General features: G+C 42.1%; 1 long non-coding RNA gene across 1 annotated transcript in view; it reads left to right on the top strand.

Moving 5' to 3' along the window:
• LOC116468106 (uncharacterized) overlaps positions 1-18,990 on the top strand; it is a 33,001-nt gene extending 14,011 nt beyond the window's left edge. The window contains exons 2-3 of the long non-coding RNA XR_004247998.1: positions 16,544-16,903; positions 17,118-18,990. This is a non-coding gene — a long non-coding RNA (uncharacterized LOC116468106). The remainder of the gene's footprint in view (positions 1-16,543; positions 16,904-17,117) is intronic.
• The last annotated feature ends 1,980 nt before the right edge of the window (positions 18,991-20,970 follow it).

Genomic DNA, 20,970 nt, shown 5'->3' with positions numbered 1-20,970 from the left:
TCCCTGACTTCCCACAACACACATTTTTTATGCCTTCTTGTAACTTTTTAAAAACCAAAAACATATTCTACTTTTTCTATACACTTTGTATACAGAATTATTTCTCCTGTATTCAGTAGTTTTAATTATATACAATGTTTGTATATAATTTTGTAATGTTTACTGTTAGTAACCCTTATTTTTAGTAAAAATCTAGGAGGTAGGCAATTTTAATTATGTGTCAGACGCAGAGCTCAGGACAATTCCTGGAGGATCTAATCTCTTCCAGTATGGACAAGAGGCACAGCCAGTCCAAGGAGGATGAGGCCCAGGTGTTTTTCTCAGGCCTCACCGTGGTCACTTGTCTAGACCCCAAAATTAGATGCTTCATGATAAAGACAAGTTCATAGTAATATATGTGTAGGGGTTTGGAGGAGACCAGTAGTCAGCTGCTACAGCTTTAACTCACAAAGTAAGCAAGTATCAAACTTACTACAGGAACAATAGTTTTTTGACCTTAAAACACCTAGCAGAAACAGCCTAACCCTGTCTAACAAGTAGACTCACGCAAAATGTCTGAGTTGTAACAATCTCGTTTGCTGTGAGATGATGATAATGATGGTGGTGATAATTTTTGCCAATATAGAGTGAGCCCTCTAAGGTCTAGGTAGAAACCTTCCTTCTGTCAACCTAAAGAAATAAACAGGCAAAATTAACATAGAGAGTTTATTTGGGCCAAGGTTAAGGACTACAGCCTGGGATATACCTCCAAGTTGCCTTGGAGAATGCTCCCTTCAGTTTTTGTTATAAGCAAGTTTTTTTTTGAGACAAGGTCTTGCTCTGTTGCCCAGGCTGGAGTGCAGTGGGATATCAGTTCACTGGAACCTCTGCCTTTCAGGTTCAAGCGATCCTCCCGCCTTAGCCTCCTGAGTAGCTGGGATTATAGGCATGCGCCACCATGAGGGGCTAATTTTTGTATTTTTAGTAGAGACAGGGTTTCACCGTGTTGTCCAGGTTGGTCTCGAATTCCTGACCTCAGTGGTCCACCCACCTTGGCCTCCCAAAGTGCTGGATTACAGGTGTGAGGCGCCTGGCCAGTTATAAGCAAGTTTTTAAAGGCAAAAGAGAGCAAGGAGTGGGCCGATGCAGTTTTTTGACAGAAATTCTCACTGTTTTTCAGAAATAACAATGGTTAGTGCTAAATTGTAGCATAGAATTTAAGGCAGTCTTAGAAGCAGAATTAAATCTATAGAATTATGATGATGGCATAGAGCATAGGTTTGCAGAAATCACCCAGAACAAATAGGAAAAGTTTGAGGCTGCAGTGGGCTATAATCATGCTACTGCACTCCAGCCTGCATGACAGAATGAGACCCCATCCCCCCCAAAAAGGAATGGAAAATAGTAATTAATTAAGAACTGTTTAGATACCTGGAGGGTACAAATGAAGGGAGGAGGATACAAATGAAGGGAGAGTGGTATGAGAAGCTGCAGCAGGAAACTGGTCTTTTCAATAACTAAATCTTTTTATTCCTCAGAGGTAATTTTTTTTTAATAGTGTCTAAGCAAGAAAGAAAAACAATTTGAGTATTTCTTTTTAACTTATAGTTATACATTGTTTAACTATAGGGTACGAGTTATGGTGCCCAGTTTATGGCATTTTATGGCCACCTGGTGTCAGTTAGCCCAGAACCCACATAGCAAGAGGCTTCAAGAGGTACTTATTTATTTCAAGAGGTAATTAATTATTTTAATTCTTTTCCTTATTGTTCTGGGTGATTTCTGCAAACCTATGCTCTATGCCATCATCATAATTCTATAGATTTAATTCTCCTTCTAAGACTGCCTTAAAGTCTATGCTATCATTTCTATCAAATATTTTTCACTTAACTCTTCTAGTTTCCTATTCATCCCTGTATATTTAATTCTACCATCTTTCATTTTATTTCTTTGATTACCTTGGGAATGCAAAGTAGCTGTCAACTAAAAGCTTCTTTGGTTTTCTAGACTTAAGAATTATCTAAACAGTTCTTAATTCATTACTATTTTCCATTTCTTTTTTGGGGGGCTGGGGGAGATGGGGCCCCATTCTGTCATGCAGTCTAGAGTACAGTAGCATGATCATAGCCCACTGCAGCCTCAAACTTCTTGGCTCAAGTGATCCTCCTGTCTCAGCTTCCCGAGTAGCTGGGACTGAAGACATGTGTTACCATGCCCAGCTAAATATTCCTTCTTTTTTTTTTTTTACAGAATTATTGTTTAGGTATCATGTTGTTCATCTTTGAGTAGGGACATTTCTATCCCGGATGGCTATTTGTTCTGAATACTAGTTTCTGTAGCATTTTTCTCTACTCTTTATCAATTTAGCAATTGTTTGGATCCTCCATGTCCATCTTGATCTGGAGGCCTGGATGATCAGTGTTAATGTTCTGGCTTAGCTGCTGGGATCCCTGAGGAGGGTACAAATGAAGGGAGGGTGTTATGAGAAGCTGCAGCAGGAAACTGGTCTTTTCAATAACGAAATCTTTTTGTTCCTCAGCAGTAAATTTTTTGTTTTTTGTAATAGTGTCTAAGCAAGCAAGAAAAACAATTTGAGTATTTCTTTTAACTTTCATTTTAAGTTCAGGGGTATATATGCAGGTTTGTTATATAGGTAAACTTGTGTCATGGGGGTTTGTTGTACAGATTATTTCAGCACCCAGGTATTAAGCTTGGTATTCATTAGTTATTTTTTCTGATCCTCTCCCTCCTCCCATCCTCCACTCTCTGATAAGCCCCAGCGTGTGTGTTCCCCTCTATGTGTTCATATGTTCTCATCATTTAGCTCCTACTTATAAGTGAGCACATATGGTATTTGGTTTTCTGTTCCTGTGTTAGTTTGCTGAGGATAATGGCTTCCAGCCCCATCCATGTTGCTGCAAACGACATGATCTTGTTATTTTTATGACTGCATAGTATTCTATGGTGTATATGTACCACATTTTCTGTATGCTTTTTAGGTTGATTCTATGTCTTTGCTATTGTGAATAGTGCTGCAATGAACACGTGTGTGCCTGTGTCTTTATGATAGAACTATTTATATTCTTTTTAGTATATCGGTTAAATGATAGTTCTGTTTTTAGGTTTTTGAGGAATCACCACAGTTTTCCACAATGGTTGAACTAACTTACACTCCCACCAGCAGTGTAAAAGCGTTCCTTTTTCTCTGCAACCTTACCAGCATCTGTTGTTTCTTGACTTTTTAATAATCACTATTCTGACTGGCATGAGATGGTATCTCATTGTGGTTTTGACTTGCATTTCTCTAATGATCAGGGATGTTGAGCTTTCTCTCATATGCATATTGGCTGCATGTTTGTGATCTTTTGAGAAGTGTCTGTTCATGTCCTTTGCCCACTTTTTAATGGCATTATTATTATTTTTTATCAATTTGAGTATTTTCAACAGAGGGAATTTAATGCTATTAATTGGTTATATGAGTGGGAAATGAGCTGAGAAGGCCAACAGGGGACAGTGTGGAAACCCGCAGAGGAGCAGCAATGGGAAATCCCTACACCTTAGGCTGCAGGGGCAGGGAGGAGACAATGTTATTGGTGCCAGTGGCTGGCATCAGCTGAATGCTTGAAGCACTTTTTATGTGGCAGCTGGAGCCATGGAGAAAATAGTCTCTATTGAGATGCTACCTAAGGCACAGAAGAGGGGGCAAAATACCTGAATTTCTTCCTTCTCCTAGAAGAAATCCTGAGTTTCTTCCTAGAAGGAAGAAATCTCCTAGAAGTGCCTCCCATTGACCAAATCCTGACAGATACGGGGCGGGAAAAATGTAGCCTGGAGTTGTCAGCCCTTTATATTAAGACCAGAGCAGAGGAAGAGTGAGGAATGGATCTGAGGTCAAGACTGGCAAAGGTTTTTCCTCCCATAGAGATTCTGCAGGTATGTAGAGTCTTTTGCAAGGTTATTTCCCAAACCATATTACCCACCCTGCCCCTCCCCCAACATGCACATATACACACATTTAGTGTAAGATCTACTTTTTTATATTACATGTTAAATGCTATGAACTTTTATCCATTTATTTTGTAGTAGTCATCTTTTTGGATTTTCGGAGTCCCAAGCACTTTTGGTTTTTTAGTTGATTCCTTTTGATCACAAGTAGGACTGATTTTCCTTTCTTTGTGATTTCTATAGCCAATCCTGTGAGCCTCCCTGCTCTTGGGAACTCTTTAAGTTACCACAGTCTCAGAAGAATTCTATGTTTCGTGTCCCAGCTGTCTCTGAATTCTAGAACAACCTGTTCAGTGCCCTTGGGGTCAAGGTGGCATGTGCCCACCAATCTGATAGTTATTTGGGTTAAATACTTGCAGTGTCATCTCTTTTATGGGGAGAACTCTTTTGCCTTGCTTCTAACCCAGAAGTTCTGCTCCCAGTAAAACAGCCTATTCTTCTCCTCAGAATACCCAATTCTGTAGCAGTTGTGGGGTTTATACCAGTAATTTCCTCTGCTCATACCCATTCCTAGTACTTCATCTTATATAATTTCTACAATGGTTCTGCAAATATATGTCACATAGGCAACTAGTATTTCTTACATTCTACTCAGGGCTGACATCATTAATTGATTAGGTTGATTTATTTAGTTCATTTTTTAATTAATTGATTGATTTAGTTGATCAAATAATTATGATTAATTGATTATGCTCATTTTCTGATGAAAACGACCTTAGAACAGTTTTTAAAATTATGCTTCAAGTCACTCCCAGTAGCATGTGAAAAGAACATGTATTTGACATACTGGACTTGGTAGAAAGGTCTAAACTTCAGTTCAAGTTTTTAGCAGACAATGGTTTGTTACAAGCCAATGAAAATGAGGAGTCCCTTCAAGTTCACTGAGACATTGACTGATTTTGCTTCGCAATTTTTTCCCTTCAGAAGAAATCTTACCAGGTAACAGTGATGCTGATAACAAGAAACAAAGAGAAAGAAACAAATAAAGAGAGAGTGAAATTGAGTTCCATTGTATGCTGTTTTAGATTGGGTTCCTTGGAAACAGACCCTGAGATGGAGAATTGCATGCAGATTGTTTACTGGGGGATACTCCTGAGAGGCATCTATTCAGAAGTGAGGAAGACAGCATTGGGTAGAGGAGGAGGCTGATCTGCGAAGCATTTCCAACTGAGGGCCGAGCTGATTCTCCACAGATCTCTGCAGGGGAATTTCTGGGGTGGGGGTGGAGGGTCTTGAGAATTGTCCCAAATTGAAGCAAAGGTTACGCCTTTATGCCCGTACATCAGCAACATTGGTTTGGGGTGTCCCCTTGTCGAGGGGAGAGCAGCCTTGGACAAGGCAGTGCCAGTTTCCAGTGGGATATTGTGTCGACAACTTTGCAGGGTGTTCTTTTTTGTTTTTCCTGTCACAGATGCTGTGATGGATCTTTGGTCCATGTCACAGTGCTGGGATTGTACCTGCATAATGCTACTTTTTAAATCTAATGATTTGTCTTTTGTTTTGGAAGGGATGATCTAACATGTCTAGTCAGCTTGGTCCCTACAAACTCTTCATTAATATAAGAGATTCCTAAATCTTCATAGGGCTTTTCTTCTTTGGAGCTCATATCTCTTACCGAGATACTACAAAGCACTTGTCATTTTTTACAAATCAAGTCCAATTAGCATAATGTCATTGATATTGTGAACCAATATGGTGTTTAGTGAAATGTCCAAGTCCCTTTGGACCATCTTATGACAGAGGCTGTGAGGGCAGTTAACAGAGAGTTAACTCCGTGTTAATGAAGCCCTGTGGGAAGACCATAATAGTGTATTGTTAACCATCCCATATGAACGTGAAGTGCTTTCTGATTCTTCTTTCAGATGGAAATGGAAACAAAAGGCTAGCCAACTACATAGTTATGGCTATGATGATGAAATTTTCTTAGTCTGTTTTGTGCTAGACAAAATACCATAGATTAGGTAATTTATAAAGAATAGAAATTTATTTTCTTACAGTACTGGAGGTTCAGAAGTCCAAAGTCAAGGTGCTGTCAGGTTCAGTTGTCTGATAAAGGCTGTTCTCTACTTCCAAGATGGTGCCTTATTGCTGCATCCTCTGGAGGGAAGGAATGCTGTGTCTTCACAATGCAGACAGGCAAACTGGCCAAACACTGTGCCTCTTTTATGAGTGCCCTGATCCTATTCATGAAAGAAGAGCCCTCATGGCCTAATTACCACTTAAAGTCTCCACCTCTTAATATAATATCTGAATTTTGGAGGAGACACATTCAAACCATTTGTTCTAGTAAAGATATCACATTGGCATAGCAGCTGCAATTGAGACTTCTCTTTGGTTAAGGCTGTGACAGTTTTGGTGCTAAAGCAGGCCCATACTAACCTGTAAGAGCCAAGTGTTCAATTTTCAGGAACCTTGTGAGCTGGTTGTTAAACCTATAGTGGGAGCATTATACTCTGGAAATTGGCAAATGCTGTATAGCAATCATCCCTTGACCCCTGGAGAGCCCATTGTTAAATGTTTACCAGCACGTCATTGGTGGTAGTCCACTGTCATTTATCATGTATCATGATTCTGCTCCATGTGCTTTTCCCTTTGCTGATTTTGCTTTGTTTTGCTGCAATAAATCACAGCTGTGAGTGTGACTGTATTCTGAGTCTTGTGAGTCCTCCTAGTGAATAATCAATAGAGTTTTTGTAGGGGCTAGAGTGGTGAATAAAATGAGGCTATCATGGCCATCACCAGTTTTGCATTCTTCAGAATTTTGAAGAGGGTGCTAAATTTTGCCATTTCCCCTAGGATATAGTATTGTCTTTATTTATTGCCTTGGATAGGGGACAGTGGGGACATTTCAGTGGCTTCTTTTGGCTTTCCACACTTTAATAGCTTTTGCACCACAGATCAAGAACTTGATGTAAGAGTTCTGTCATTTATCATGTATATCCATTTCAATTACACATTTGGGCACAGGGAAATGATCACTGGATGGATCCATGAACCCACTGGACCCATCGGGAGGTTGGAGCTGGGTCATTATTAGCCTTCACCTCACCCTATTATGATGGGAATCACAATGGAGCTTTGTGTCCCTGGATATCACAGTCAATTCAGACCCTGGCTCCAATAATTCTTGTAAGTTTTGAGCACAGTACAGGGAAATGATCACTGGCTGGATTAATGGACCCAGTGTAGCCTTAGTGAACTGGACATGGGTCATGACTGGTCCCCATATTTCTCTATTCAAATGGAGGGGTATAATGGTGCTTTGGGTCCCTGGGAATCGAAGTCAACTTACACTTAAATCCTTGTAAGTTTTGGGTGTTCCCATTTTTCCACTGGACAGTTATCTAAGGAAATGGCTGTTGATCTCTTTGGGAAAGAACTTGGAGAATTACTACTAAATACACTTCTGTGGTATTGCACGGTTTTTTGTCATGGGGACCTGGCTTCTTCTTCAGTCATTCTTGAACTGAGAACTGGCTCAAGTTCAGAAGCTTGTTAAACAATCATGACTTCTTATTCAGGCAGATGTTTGCAGGCTCTTGATCATCTGTTCTAAATTTCTTTTAGTTGGATAATTTGTGCAACACCTTTGATTGTCTTGAATGTATTTCTTACCCCTTTTGTAAAAGATTGTCCTTGGGGCCCTCCTCTGGCACATTTCTGGCTGGTTGGGGGCTCTCTAGACTTAACTGGTATATCCTCTTTAGCATACCCACTTCTCTGAGCTTTAAATGCCCCTTTCAGACCATTTGTCATATCGGTTTTGGTATTTCTAATTCATTGGGCCAAACAGATGGATGGGCCATGATATTTTTCAAGCTTTTGAGAGCCATCCTTGCAGTGTATTAGTACTCTCTCTGGAGTATTTGCCTAGACTTGAGTATCATGGGAGAATGTTCCCACACTGATTAATTCTCCTTTGTCTAACTTTGTGTCCTACAGTCCCACCTGTCAGCATCTATTCTCACGCACACTTTCCCAACTTCTGCTGGCACATATTAGCCAGAGCTTACAGCTTCTTTGATATATAGTCCCTGGCCTCTTAGCAAGCGCAGTACATCTCTGGTTAGGGTGTGCTGAAATTTAACCTTGTTATTTTTCTGTTGCTTAAGAGGAACTGCAGAAGTAGGGGGAGGCAAACATTATTTTTTAAGGCATGGCATCAATCAGGGTCCAATCAGGAGACAGAAATCACACAGTAATTTGAACAGAGAAAATTTAACCTAGGAAGTATTAAGTAGTAAAATATATTTAACTACAAAGAGGCATAAAAGAGGGGTCTAAGGAAGATAAAAATAGCACACGTGGAAAGCAGCTACCATTGCCAGAGCTGAGGGAGAGACCAGGAACTTAGAAAAGATATCTTCTCCATCTTCTGCTGTTGAGGCTGAGGTCCAAACTCCCTTGGAGAGGGTGTGGTTGCCATGGGAACGCACAGTGTGTTGGTGAAGAAGAAACTTAGTAGAAGGCACAGATGGAGCTGGTCTGCAGGAAACAGCCCACTGGGTGGTGGAGAAAATTGCTGGAGGGTGCAGGGAGGCTGGAATTGGTCCACAAGAGCTGGTAAGGTGAGCATTACCAGGCCTCCTGCATGCTGATATGCTGGCAGCCAGGACAAAGAAAAATGGCCCCATGGAACCAGTAAGAGAATCTCCTTCCTCTGGCTGTGACCTTGCAGTGTCACCCCAGTGCCCTTTGTTGATAAAGATATTATACCACCAGAAAAGAAAGGAATGATTACAAGCGCTAGCTCTAGGATCACAAAGCAGAGCAGAGGAGGATGGATTGGAACTGAGGGGCAATAAATTGATGACTGGCAGAAGCACTGTGATAATTTGGAAAATGTGGCACCAAAGTCCGCTTGTACCTCTTTGCCATGCCCCCCATCAAGAGGTAGAGTTTATCCCTCTGCCTTGTTGAACCTGGGCTGATCATGGAACTTGCTTTGACTGACAGAGGAGACTGGGAAGTGATATTGTGATACTTACAAACTGACACCTCAAAAAGCTATGCAACTTTTATTGTCTTCTTCATGGAGCCCAACAGCCATGCTGTGAACTTTGCCATGTAGAGAGGCCACATGTAGGAGAACTTAGTGGTCCTGCATTACAGCCCACCAACCCACTGCCAGATGTGTGAGGAGATTTGTGGGGACAGTTCAATCCTAGTCAGATGACTGACTGACTGCAAGCTCAGGAGAGAATCCCACAACAGCATACAAGGCACAGACAAACCATTTCAGTTCATCCCAGCCACAAATGCTAACTCACAGAATTGTGAGCAAATAGATGTTTGTTGTTTTAAGCCACTAAGTCCTGGGGGTGACTTGTTACATAAAATTTATAAGGCTGGGTAGGGTGGCTCGTGCTTGTAATCCCAGCTCTTTGGGAGGCCAAGGTGAGAGGATCACTTGAAGGTAGGAGTTAGAGACCAGCCTGGGTAATATAGACCCCATCTCAACAACAACAACAACAAAACAAATAAAAATTAGCCAGGTGTGGTGGCACATACCTCCCACAGCTACTCAGGAGGCTGAGGTGGGAGGATACCTTGAGCCCAGGAGTTTGGGTTACAGTAAGCTATGACTGCGCCACTGCATTCCAGCCTGGTCAACAGAGCAAGATCCTGTCTCCAGAAAATAATAATAATAATAATATAATAAAATTTAAAAATTATAACAGATATTGTAGAAAAGAGTTAACATAGCAGGCCTGGCTGTTCCTCTTTGAAAGGCCTGCTGATAAGGTCAGGCTTTGACTAGGATTGTAACTTGGGTTTTGGGAGGGTTCCTACCATTCCTGGAATGGTAAGAGTGGCTCACTGTGCCTAAATTGTCTGTGCAAACAACATGGTTTATACTAAAACAATGTGGTTTATTTGTGGGAGTCTGGAATATTGGTACTTGCCAGGTAGAGACTGCCTACATGATCAGCCCCCAGTTAAAACTTTGGGTGCTGAGTCTCTAGTGAGCTTCTCTGATTGGCAACATTTTCCACGTGTTGTCACAACTCATTGCTGAGAGAATTCGGTGCATCCTGTGTGACTCCTCTGGGAGAGAACTCTTGGAAGCTTATGCCTGGTTTCCCTGGGATTTCACTCCATGTGCCTTTTCCCTTTGCTGATTTTGCTTTGTATCCTTTGCTGCGATAAATCACCAGCTGTGAATATGACTGTATTCTGAGACTTGTGAGTCCTTCTAGCGAATAATCAAACTTGGAGTGGTCTTGGGGACTCGACACACTAATATAGACGCTTGCTTCAACGCAAATTGCAGGGCACTATTTCTACCAAAGTGGGGTGGGCCTCTTTTGCAGACCCAAAGGCCTCAGGAGAATCTGGGAGCTGAAATTCTCAATGGCGTTACTCAGATATCCCCATTCCAAGTCTCAGGGTCCTATGGTTTCCCTATTAGAGCTTGATCTCAGCATAGGAAACCTTCTAGGACGAGAATTCAGCTTTCTCTGAAGCTCTGCTACCTGTGAGCCTGATCATTCTCTCTGTACATCCACTGGCTACCTGAGATCAGCATTTCCTTAAATGGTTCCCGGAAGGCCCTCTGGCTTTCACAAGTTTGCTTGAATTGTTGAATGATCGTCCTGATTATAATCTCTCTTCAATCAATCAATGGTCTGGAGGAATTCCTTTTATTTTACATATCCCACATTCTTCTCAAGGGCCAGAGATATCTCACCAGTGGTTGCATCCACTTCCATCAGGGAAAATGTGAACAGTGGCAGCACTGCAGCATGCCAGGGCCTACCTCTTCTCCACCTTCCACCAGGGTGGGTCTCCATTCTCATGCAATTGGTGAGTGATCCAGCTCCAAGACCCTTATCACTTACTCCTATTACTACTACAACTTAATTGTACATGTGTAACACGTTTAGAGCTTAGTATATGATTCCACATAAAGGAACTCCCTTATTTCTGGAATTGCCTTGAAGGGAGGTATCGGAGTTGCTGTTCTCTCTGTTGTCAAGTGAAGGAATTAAGCCTCACTGGAGTGACAGCCCAAAGTCAGGATTCTACTAAGTTGCAGAGTCAAAGTCAACCTAGATTTTTGACTCCATCATTCTTTCCTACCACATTGTGCTGCTTCTCCAAAGAACTGGTGAGGAAATTTCTCGATCTGCGATTGCTTATTCAAATTCTTATGATCACCTTAGTATTGATGTGGGTGGTAGTAATCTACACCAGATACAGTTTATCTAAAAGAATCAAGGGCACAGAAGAGGGTGAGAAGCTTGTCAACCTTTAATGTGCAAACAAGTCACCTGGGGATCAGAAATGTTAAAATGTAGATTCTGATTCTAGGAGTCTGTATTTCTGACAAGTCCCTCAGTCGCTGCTGATGCTACTGCTCCTCAGCCTCACAGAGTAGCTAGGTTCTTAATAGCAAGGTTCTTGAAGAATCAAAGTAAGAAAAATTTAGGAATATTGATTTTTTAATTTCCAACTTTTCGATGTGTTAAAATGCAAAACATTTTTCTACATTAATTCAATCCATAAACACTCTTTAAAAACACACTAAAAAAGGGGGCAAAAATAAAGCTGCAGAATTTTTCAGATTTTAACCAGCCATAAGATAAAAATAACAATTTCTAAGAGCTTCATTCAGGCATTTGATTGACAAAGCTCATAAACAGTGAGTCAGTTAGGTACCCATCCTATGCGAGAATTCCCTTCCAGTTTTACAAGGACAAGGTAAAAAGACACAGCCAAATTTTGATCAATTCATGGAGACCACACTAAATCATTCTGGGGGATGACAAAGATTCTCTTGTGGACTAAACTCTAATCAACTAGGCCCTGAATCCAACTAGGCCCTGACCTTTGGACTTTCGTATTCACTGAATTCCATGCATTGTCCAGTTTTAGCAGGAACCCTGTTAAGTCAGTTTAGACAGACTGTCCTGTCTATGATATCTGATCACCCTTGACATCTGATGGGGTTCTTCATCCTCCACCCACCGGCTCCTCAGGTGATGTCTGGCCACCCTGGCCTGCTGTCAGCAAGAATCCTGTTAGGTCAGTTTAGGCAGGGTCCCCCTTAGCCTTGAGGTTTCCCCCTTTTATTATTTGTTTTTTGAGACAGAGTCTTGCTCTGTTGCCCCAGCTGGAGTGCAGTGGTGGCGTGACCTCTGCCACCGCAACCTCCACCTCCCGGGTTTAAGCGATTCTCCTGCCTCAGCCTCCTGACTCCTCCTTCGAGGTCTGGAGGCATGTGCTTGTAGTGGCATGCCATGTAGCCATACCTGGCTAATTTTTGTACTTTTAGTAGAGACGAGGTTTTGCCATGCTGGCCAGGCTTGTCTCGAACTCCTGACCCTAAGTGATATGCCTGCCCTGGCCTCCCAAAGTGCTGGGATTACAAGTGTGAGCCAGAACATCCAACCCTGAGGTTTTCTCTTAGTAATTTCCCATGGACTGCTTCCCAGCCTGCCCCTTGACCTCCTTGCCTGTAAATTCCCTCTTTTCCTTGTATTCTGAGTTGAGCCCAATTTCTCTTCTCTACTACAAAAACCCACTGGAGTAGCCCCTTTGAATAGAGTTTGCCTCGCCATTCTTTAGCAAGTATCGTGAATAACCTTTTCCTTCACGGGGATCGTAGTTGTGTTGGGTGATCCAGGATCAGCTTCAAATTAGAAGAACTTTCTCAGTAGACCTCAGAGAAGTTTCTGGCTGTCTGTGATAAACTTTGGAAACCTCTCAAAATGACACCCGTTCCCAGACGCTCACCTGGTTTTTGGTTTCTGTATTGTCAAGGTTAGCCACAATGTGGCTGACCTGCAACATGTCTCCTCTCTAACCTTGTCCTTCCTTCTTGCCAGTGCCCAGCTTTCGGCTCCTGCTCCCACCATCTCTAGCTTTTCTTCAGGGACGGGAGTAGGGCATGGCCACAAAGGGGGTCATTTCAGGGTTAAAAATTGAGGCAAACGTTACAAAAAACTAAAGTGGTGACGACCTTGGAAACTGGGATTGGCTTCTTAATCCTGGGACATCTGGTGGCCTTAGCTCAAGCTCCACAAAGCCTCCCTGTGGCTTTTTCTGGAAAAAAAGAAAAAAAAAAAATCCAGCAGGCAATTAAACTCAATCCCCCACCCCTTCTCATGTTCCGTACCAAGCCAAATTGCCAGCCTGTCATAGAGTTCTTTTCTTGACTGCCTTGTGACCCAAATGACAAAATATTTCCACTCAAAGTTTTGGGAGCTTCAACTCCCCCCTATTTTTTTTTCCTATAAATGGAACCCCAAAGGTTTGGGCTAGATATATTTTTTTCCCTTTTTAAAAATGGACTTTTTCCTTCCAGAAGCAATGATTCAGGCCTGAAAATTCAACTTATTTATTTATTTGTCTACCCATCCATCCCTTTATTTATTTATTTGTTGTATAAGTTAATAGCTTATGGTACTTACCCAGAGCCAGCTGTTTGCAGGATGCCGCGAGCAGGTGGTCTGGGAGGCCTCTGATGAATTGCAAAAGACACTCACCAGCTGCCGACACTGTGTGTAATGAGCAAACCTGCAAAAATCTTTATTTTCAGCTGGATTGTACCTTTAAGTAAGCAAGGGAGACAGCCAGTATAACTACGGACCATGACCAACAACCCACATAAACAGTGTGCAAACACAAGTGATTAATGTACCACTATTTCAAAACATCTAAAGCTAATGAGTCAGATTTACTAGGGTGCACAAGAGAGGGGGAGAGGGATGTGGAGGAGAACAACTTAATGGGCCTTAATAGCCTTTAGTGGAAGCCTAAGAATTCTCCTGCCTGTGGTCCACAGTGCCATCTGAGCTGGTAAACAAACACCCTGCTGGCCCACGAAGGCCATTTTCTTTCTGGCCATTCAGGGAGAGGGGTGTTCCAGTTTCAGGAATAGAATTAGGGGAGCAAGCTGGTGTTCACCGCACCCTCCAGTGATCTCTGATGATATGCGAGAATAATGGGTTACAAAGACAGACATTAATAAGGTAAGATAAGAGGGGGGAGGTTTATTAATTTTTCAAGTAAGTTAGGATGCCCCAGGGCATGGTAAAAGTGTAAAGAATCTGGTGAGCGATGAGGGGCTCGCCTGATTAATGCAAGTCAGCTGTCCTCTGAGGGCCATAGCAATAATGATGAGATTATGGAATAACCTACTGAAGACAAATGAGATGCATGTGGAATAAAAACGAAGTGTCCTAGTTACTCTTTTGGAGTGCATGGTGGATTTTTATTAAGGAAGAACAGAGGTACAAACGACAGCCTGAGGAAGTGGGACTCTGCTTGTTCTGCTCAAGTGCTTTCTGCCTGGGCCTTCCAGGAATTCCGGACCTGCCCTGGAGAAGTGCTGAAAAGGCAGTGCATTCAGCAACAAACACCTTCCACTTAGGCAGATCGGAGGGAGAAGGGCTTGGTGCCTCCACCGGGCCCCCATGGCCTGTGGCTTTGCCTCCAAGCACTGCCGGGCACGGCCCTCCCCTTCCTGCTGCTGTTTCCTCCAAGATGTGCTGGGAGCTGGGCTGCCTTGTGGTTCAGACGTCCCCCATCTGTTTCTGCTCTGCCACTGCTGATCAATTAATTTGGAGCTGGAGACAAGGGAACTTGCATTATTTTTCTTTTCCTTTTCAGGATGCTCACTAGGTATTATGTCCTGTCTCCATGTGGTCCTCAACTTGCTGTGTACTTCTCTTCCCTGGCTTGCCATTTAGTCTGTATCTTCCCATGGAGGCAGAGGCAGCGTCCCCACTCAGCCCCTGCCTTTGACGTCCACGTGCAGACGGTGGCAGCAGGGACCCTTGAACTTCAACATGCAGAGTTATTTGAGGAGCTGGCTAAAAAGGCAGCTTTAGGTCTTAGCCTCCAAAGAGTTCAGCCTAGATACCAGGAATCTGCCTTTTTAGTAAGCACTTCACAGGTGGTTCTGATACTAGTGTGCTCAGTTGATAGTTTGGGAAACACTTTGAAAGAGTATGAGATGGACCATGGGTTGCCTCTGATAGATTATTCTGAATGTCAAAGTGCCTAAAATTTCACTGTGGGTGATTCACCTTTTTACATCAACTCACAAGACTTAAGGAGTTCAGAGTAAGATGTCAGTCTGCCACCCCCACCTCCCACCATGCAGTGGTAACCCCTCAAATCATTTTTAGAAATGACTCCCTTAGTGTGAGTCTGTTTATCACACTAGAGCAGACAGCTTAGAGATGATGGCCAGACTTCTATGGAAAGATTCATGGATCAAGTTGGAAAGGAGGAGGCAAAGGAGCAGAGGACAGCCTGGAAGAGCAAGGACAGTTGGTGGGGAGGCAGGATATAGGCAATGGGTCCCCTGGGGCCAAAAGCAGAAGTGGGGGAGATGGAGAGGAGGAGGGGGCCGGGGGACAGTGGTGAAGCCAGTAGTTATCAACTTTTTTTTTTTTTTTGGTGGCAAAGCATTTCTTTTCAAATGAAATCTAAGTGGAAATTCCAGTTGATAAAGCCAATTAAATAATGTATTAATATACATTTTATTTCAAATATATAACAATTATCTTTATAATGATAAATTATATAGATGAAGCTGTTGGAATGAACACAAAAATTAGAAATTGGTGGCTACAGATAACAGTTCAGCCTTAGATCATCTGGAATCAGCAAATTTGCTGAGATAAATGCTGTAGATTACAAGTTTGTTGGTAGCTGGCTTTGCAATTTTAGGAGATTCTTTTAGACAAAATGGCCTGGACTCTTGGATTAGGAGTGACAGGAAATTTATATTTTAAGGTTGGATCACTCACGATATTTAGTAAATGTTCAAATTCCTGTCATTGAAAGGTCACTGCAGAAAGCAACCAGGACATTGAAACAAGAGTTTAAATAATCTCTGACATGGTACAACCTAGCTTACTATTGCACGAATGCGATTACCCTACAGGAAAAGAAAGCCCCAAGCAGAGGCAGGAACCCTTGCTGGCATTGGATCAAGCCCTTCACTCATGTGCTGTAAGGTGTGCTTTTAGGCAATTTTACTTGAACCGCCAGGCACAGGCCAGAATTTATCCAAATATCAGTGCAGCCGTACTACATTCCTAGTCAAGGAGACAGTTCTTAGAAACTATAAGAACCTTTATTCCCAGATATGTACAAAATGATTTACTTGATAGGCACAAGTCACAATGTGCTAAAGGTTGTAAGTTTTAAAAACATACAATTTATATTGAATTTATATTAAAAATGGAATGCACTTCCACATGTGTTAAATTTATGTGCCTACACATTTCATGCATTGACATTTAAATATAATGTACATTTAATTTACACTAAAAATGTGTAAGTTTTTTTTCAGGTGGGGGGTTAGAGAATAGGAGATAGGTGTCATACATTCGAAATACATATTTAAATAATGAAATAAAATAAAATATGTATAGAGCCCTTAGATGCTTTCTGAGGAATGCAGGATTTGGAAAATCAGAGGCTTGGGCCAAGACTGCGCCTAAGACCCCATCACTAAGGATAAGGTGGGCAGCAGGGACTGGACATTAAGGAATGTCTCAGAGCATCTTTGGTAACACTGGATTTTTCTTTCATCTAGCTACTTGTGCAAGAAGCTACAATGAGAAAAAAAATAGCCAGAAATAGATGAAGGAAGGAGGTGCTGCGGAGAAAAAAACAAAGAGAGAAAAGGAGAATGAATTGTGCTGAGATAGAGATGCCTGGATGAAGAAGCTGGCCCTAGCACCCATAAAGCTGGAAAGAAAGTGGGGCCTTGGAAACTTCTGGAAGAATGCGAGGAAAGAAAAAGGCAAGGAAATGAGATGGAGAGGAGGAAGAGAAACTAGGAAGCACTTCGGAAGCATGTAAATTACAAGGAAATGAAGAACAGCCTTTACTGAAACAGTCTGCGAAGTCTGTGCTAGTGCCGAGAGCTTCATTTTACTGTCCTGGCAAGGAGGTAGGTGCTCAAAGGACTTTGTCTTGGAAGCCCACTGTGGCTCCCCCGGGCCTGGCACTTTAAGCCCCGTCCTTTTGCTCTCACTGTTCCTCTCTGCCTGCTCCCTGCGGTCTCTTCTCGGCTCTCTCCCACTTAGCCCACCCAGGCCTGGCCATCCGAGTAGAATAGACTTTCATTTTCCTTAGGTGTGCCGACTAACCCGCTTCCTGCACAGGTGTGGCCCCTCTCCAGTGCCCAGCACCTCATCGCTATGGTAACGGAAGACAAGCTGATCATCCGGATTTTGCCTCAGAGAGTTGGGCTGTACAAGCTGCTTTCCTGGGTAGCTTGTCCTTTTGCAGTTAACTGAGATGCCTGGGGAGAAGAGTTTCCCCCAACAGGATGGCAGGCGATGCTTCCAGATGCGGTCACTTGGCACGTCTGAGCCGAGTGTCTCCATAAAAATATGATGTAATTAACAGAGCTGCAGCAGCTGGAACAATTCAGCACCTCACATTGATTTTCCATGTCTCCTATTTACTTTCACTTTTTAAACTGTCTGCAGTGACAGGAAATCAAAGAATTATAATGGTGTGTGTGAGGGCCCGATGCTGGGTCGGCATTTCCTTGTGAAATCCTGAGATTAATCAGTTTCCTATCACTCAATCATCCCTTTTCACTTCTAAAGGAAAACTGTCCTCCAAAATTCTACGAAATAGCCGTCTATTTTTGGATATTAAAAAAAATCAATTGTATTATTTTAAAATTTGAGAGGAGTGTTTAAAAAAAAGTCAGCCCGAAGCAATATTCACTTGTCTGTTTTCCCCTCCAAGTTTAATAGAAGTTGGCAAAGGCATTTGGGTGCGGTGAGACACAAGTACTATATTCACCCTTCCCAAGTTTTGTGAGCTTGGGAAAGTTACTTGGTGGAACCAAAGAGAGGAACTGCGTTCCAAGTTTTTTTGATCACTGAAATGAAGGAAAATAGGTTTCCCCATATGTAGTTATTCTTGAGCCTTCATCTGAAGCTGGGTTGGTTTTCTCATAGTTGGTCACTGTATTTCCAGCTCTGTCAGGTGAAAGTCAGAATCTTGGGTTAATTTCACTTTGGGTTCCTTAAGATGCTGGAGAAAATAGGCAGCTGCGGTTGTAGTGGGGAAATGGGCTTCTGTCTGAAGTCAGCTTGCTCTAGATCGTGTTTGAAGACATGCCTCAGATTTAAGTGGTCTTGCTTTTTTTCCAGACTCCCTTGCCTTGGCAGATTCTGTGTCTTGGCCATACTCTAAGAACTCACTTTGCTTTGTCTTTGTATTGATTCAAGCAATATAACCATTTCATAAATAATTACGAAAATAAAGGAGAAAATTGCTCATAATTCTACTGCTCAAACACAATGATTGTTTTGGAGCAATTACTTTGGGTCATTTTCAAATACTGAGTTTTCATATGATTCTAAGCATAATGTACCAACAACTTTACATGTTGCTTTTTCACTTAATCTATGTCAGAAGTATTTCCCCATGTTATGATTAGCTTCCTAAATATCTTTTTAATTGCTGCCCAAACAGCTGGAACAATTCAGTCCCTCTTATTGACTTTCCATGTGTCCTATGGAAGTAGAGACACTGTATTAACTATTTCTGTATTTTGGGACAATAGAGCAAATCCATTTTTCACTGTAATTAATCCCATGATAAGTATCTTTATAAATAAGCCTTTTCTAGATATAAGATAATTTCTTTAGAATAAATTCCTAGAAATTACAGGGTCAAAGCGGATAAATATTTTATGACTCTTGATATTTCTTGTTGATCTTTAAAGCTATTATGTGACTTTATATTATCACCTAAAATGTTTGAGGAATTCATGCTTTACGAGCGTATTTTATTGACTAAATATGCAGTACTGAGAGAGCTTTATGTATGCAGTTTGATGATGCTGACAGATATCCCGGAGATAAATATTTTTTAATTTAAAGATGTTCTGTTTATGTTTAACATACAGAAGTTAATGTTAAACATGATGCCTATTTTGTTTAACATACGGAAGTGACTTTATTAAAGCCATTTCTTCTAAATGTGCAATAAACTATGAATTCTTTGCCTGGTTCTAATGTTCTATATCATCAAACCTCATAAAATGAATTAGCATCATACCCCCTCAGTTTGCCTGTGAATTTTGAAGATGATATGAATTTCTCTTCCACGTGAAATAGAATTTGGTGGGTATCCCTTTGCTGGGAATAACTCCTCTGAAAAACAGAAAAAATACTGAGCGGAAAGAAAGTACATTTTCTGGGAAAAGAATAAGAATCCGGAGAGATGGAGTGAGAATTGTACCACAGAGTCCCAGCAGCAGATGTTTTGGGTGTTGAAACTCCCACCAGAACAGCTGCAGAAATGTAGAATCACATCTGGGTGTGTGACGCGGCTGCATCATTACCTACAGACAGCAAAACAGCCAGATGCTTCCAATTCATTTTAAGGACCAGGCTTCAGGTCTGAACCTGTGAGTGTCTCCACTTCCCAACCAACAACTTATCAATTGCTGAGACAGCTCATGAAAACGTCGCCTCGCGGGCACTTTAAGGACAAATCTCGGTTGCAGCAGGTAGAGGCAGAGTGCAGCTGCTGCACACCCGGCCCTGCAGCTCTAGCTCTGCTCTCAGGCTGGAGGATAAAGCCATCAAAGCCCTTCCACACGATAGTCCCGGCATGGCTTGTCACCGGTGTGTGAGGCTTCTGAGGACGAATTCTGTTTAATCTCCACTCTAGTTGTTCAAATTCTCATCTCTTTCTCCCTTTTTTTCTCTTTCCTCTTTCACTGTCTCCTCTCTCACTTTGTGTGTGTGTGTGAAAGAGAATCTCTCCCTCTCTCACTCTTTCCTTCTCCCCAATCTCCCAAATATAAGCTTCTCCCTAGGACAGTTGAACAAATAACTGGGTGATCATTATGGTAGCAAATGGTTCTTAAGACTCGGATAAACACTGTGATTTTTGAGTGCACAGCTATTCTGTCATTCCTCTTGCCTTACACGGATATGGAAGTCAGTCAAAGTGGCCCCTGGTGACAGGGCCCCAGCCAGCAGACAGGCTGGTTGCAGACTTCAGCAGCCTCCTGTCTCTCTGACTGAGTACCAAGAGTGCAGGGCAGCTCACAGGCCCTGGGGGAAGGTCATTCAATATATAACTCTTAGGCCCGGGAGAAAAGAGTTGTTCAGCCTGACCAACATGGAGAAACCCTGTCTCAACTAAAAATACAAAATTAGCCGGGCATGGTGGTGCATTCCTGTAATCCTAGCTATTGGGAGGCCAAGGCAGGATAATAGCTTGAAACCAGGAGGCAGAGGTTGTGGTGAGCTGAGATCGTGCCATTGCACTCCAGCCTGGGCAACGTGAGTGAAATTCCGTCTCAAAAAAAAAAAAAGAGTTGTACAATGTGAAAGCCTCATGAGAAAAAAGATACTCAAATGCATAAATCTCAACCCCCACTGATGATCAAGAGATAGGTTTCTCTCAGGAGTAGTAGCCTGTGTACTCCTCTTCCTCCCCATGGAGTGAGCAGAAGCTGACCAGAAACATTTGGTGAAAGAAAAGCTATCTTCAACCTCTTCAACCATCACACTCTTAATTTCCTGCAAGCGCCTCATATTTGTTATTAGAAGTATTTTTATTATGCCAAACAACAAAAACCATTCATACAGAGCTTGCAAATGGGGAGACCAAGAAAGTTGTCTCATCAGCCCAACTGAGGCTTGGATCCATCTCTTCGATTGTCATTCAAAGTCCTGTGCAGAGCTCTCTCTTGAAGGAAGAATTTAAAATGTAATGGAGTAATAAAAGAGGTTAAGGTCCACCAAAGAGTTATTTTTGGGGAGAGAGAATAATTTTACAGAGGAAGAAATGGAAGCCGAAACAGGTGAAATAACTTGCTCAAAGTTTCAAAGTGGAGTCTGGCCCCAGATCCCAGGTTGTTGAGCACCAAGCTCCATTGTGTGTTCTTTGTCCTGCTGCTTCTTTGTTGGCCAATACCACGCCAGGGTCAAGTAGGATGCGGTTAACTCTAGAACTCTGGGCTTCTGGTAGTGA

This window comes from Hylobates moloch, unplaced genomic scaffold (assembly GCF_009828535.3).
Source record: "Hylobates moloch isolate HMO894 unplaced genomic scaffold, HMol_V3 SCAFFOLD_5, whole genome shotgun sequence".
Classification (NCBI taxonomy): Eukaryota; Metazoa; Chordata; class Mammalia; order Primates; family Hylobatidae; genus Hylobates; species Hylobates moloch.
This window is presented reverse-complemented; position numbering and strand designations above follow the sequence as displayed.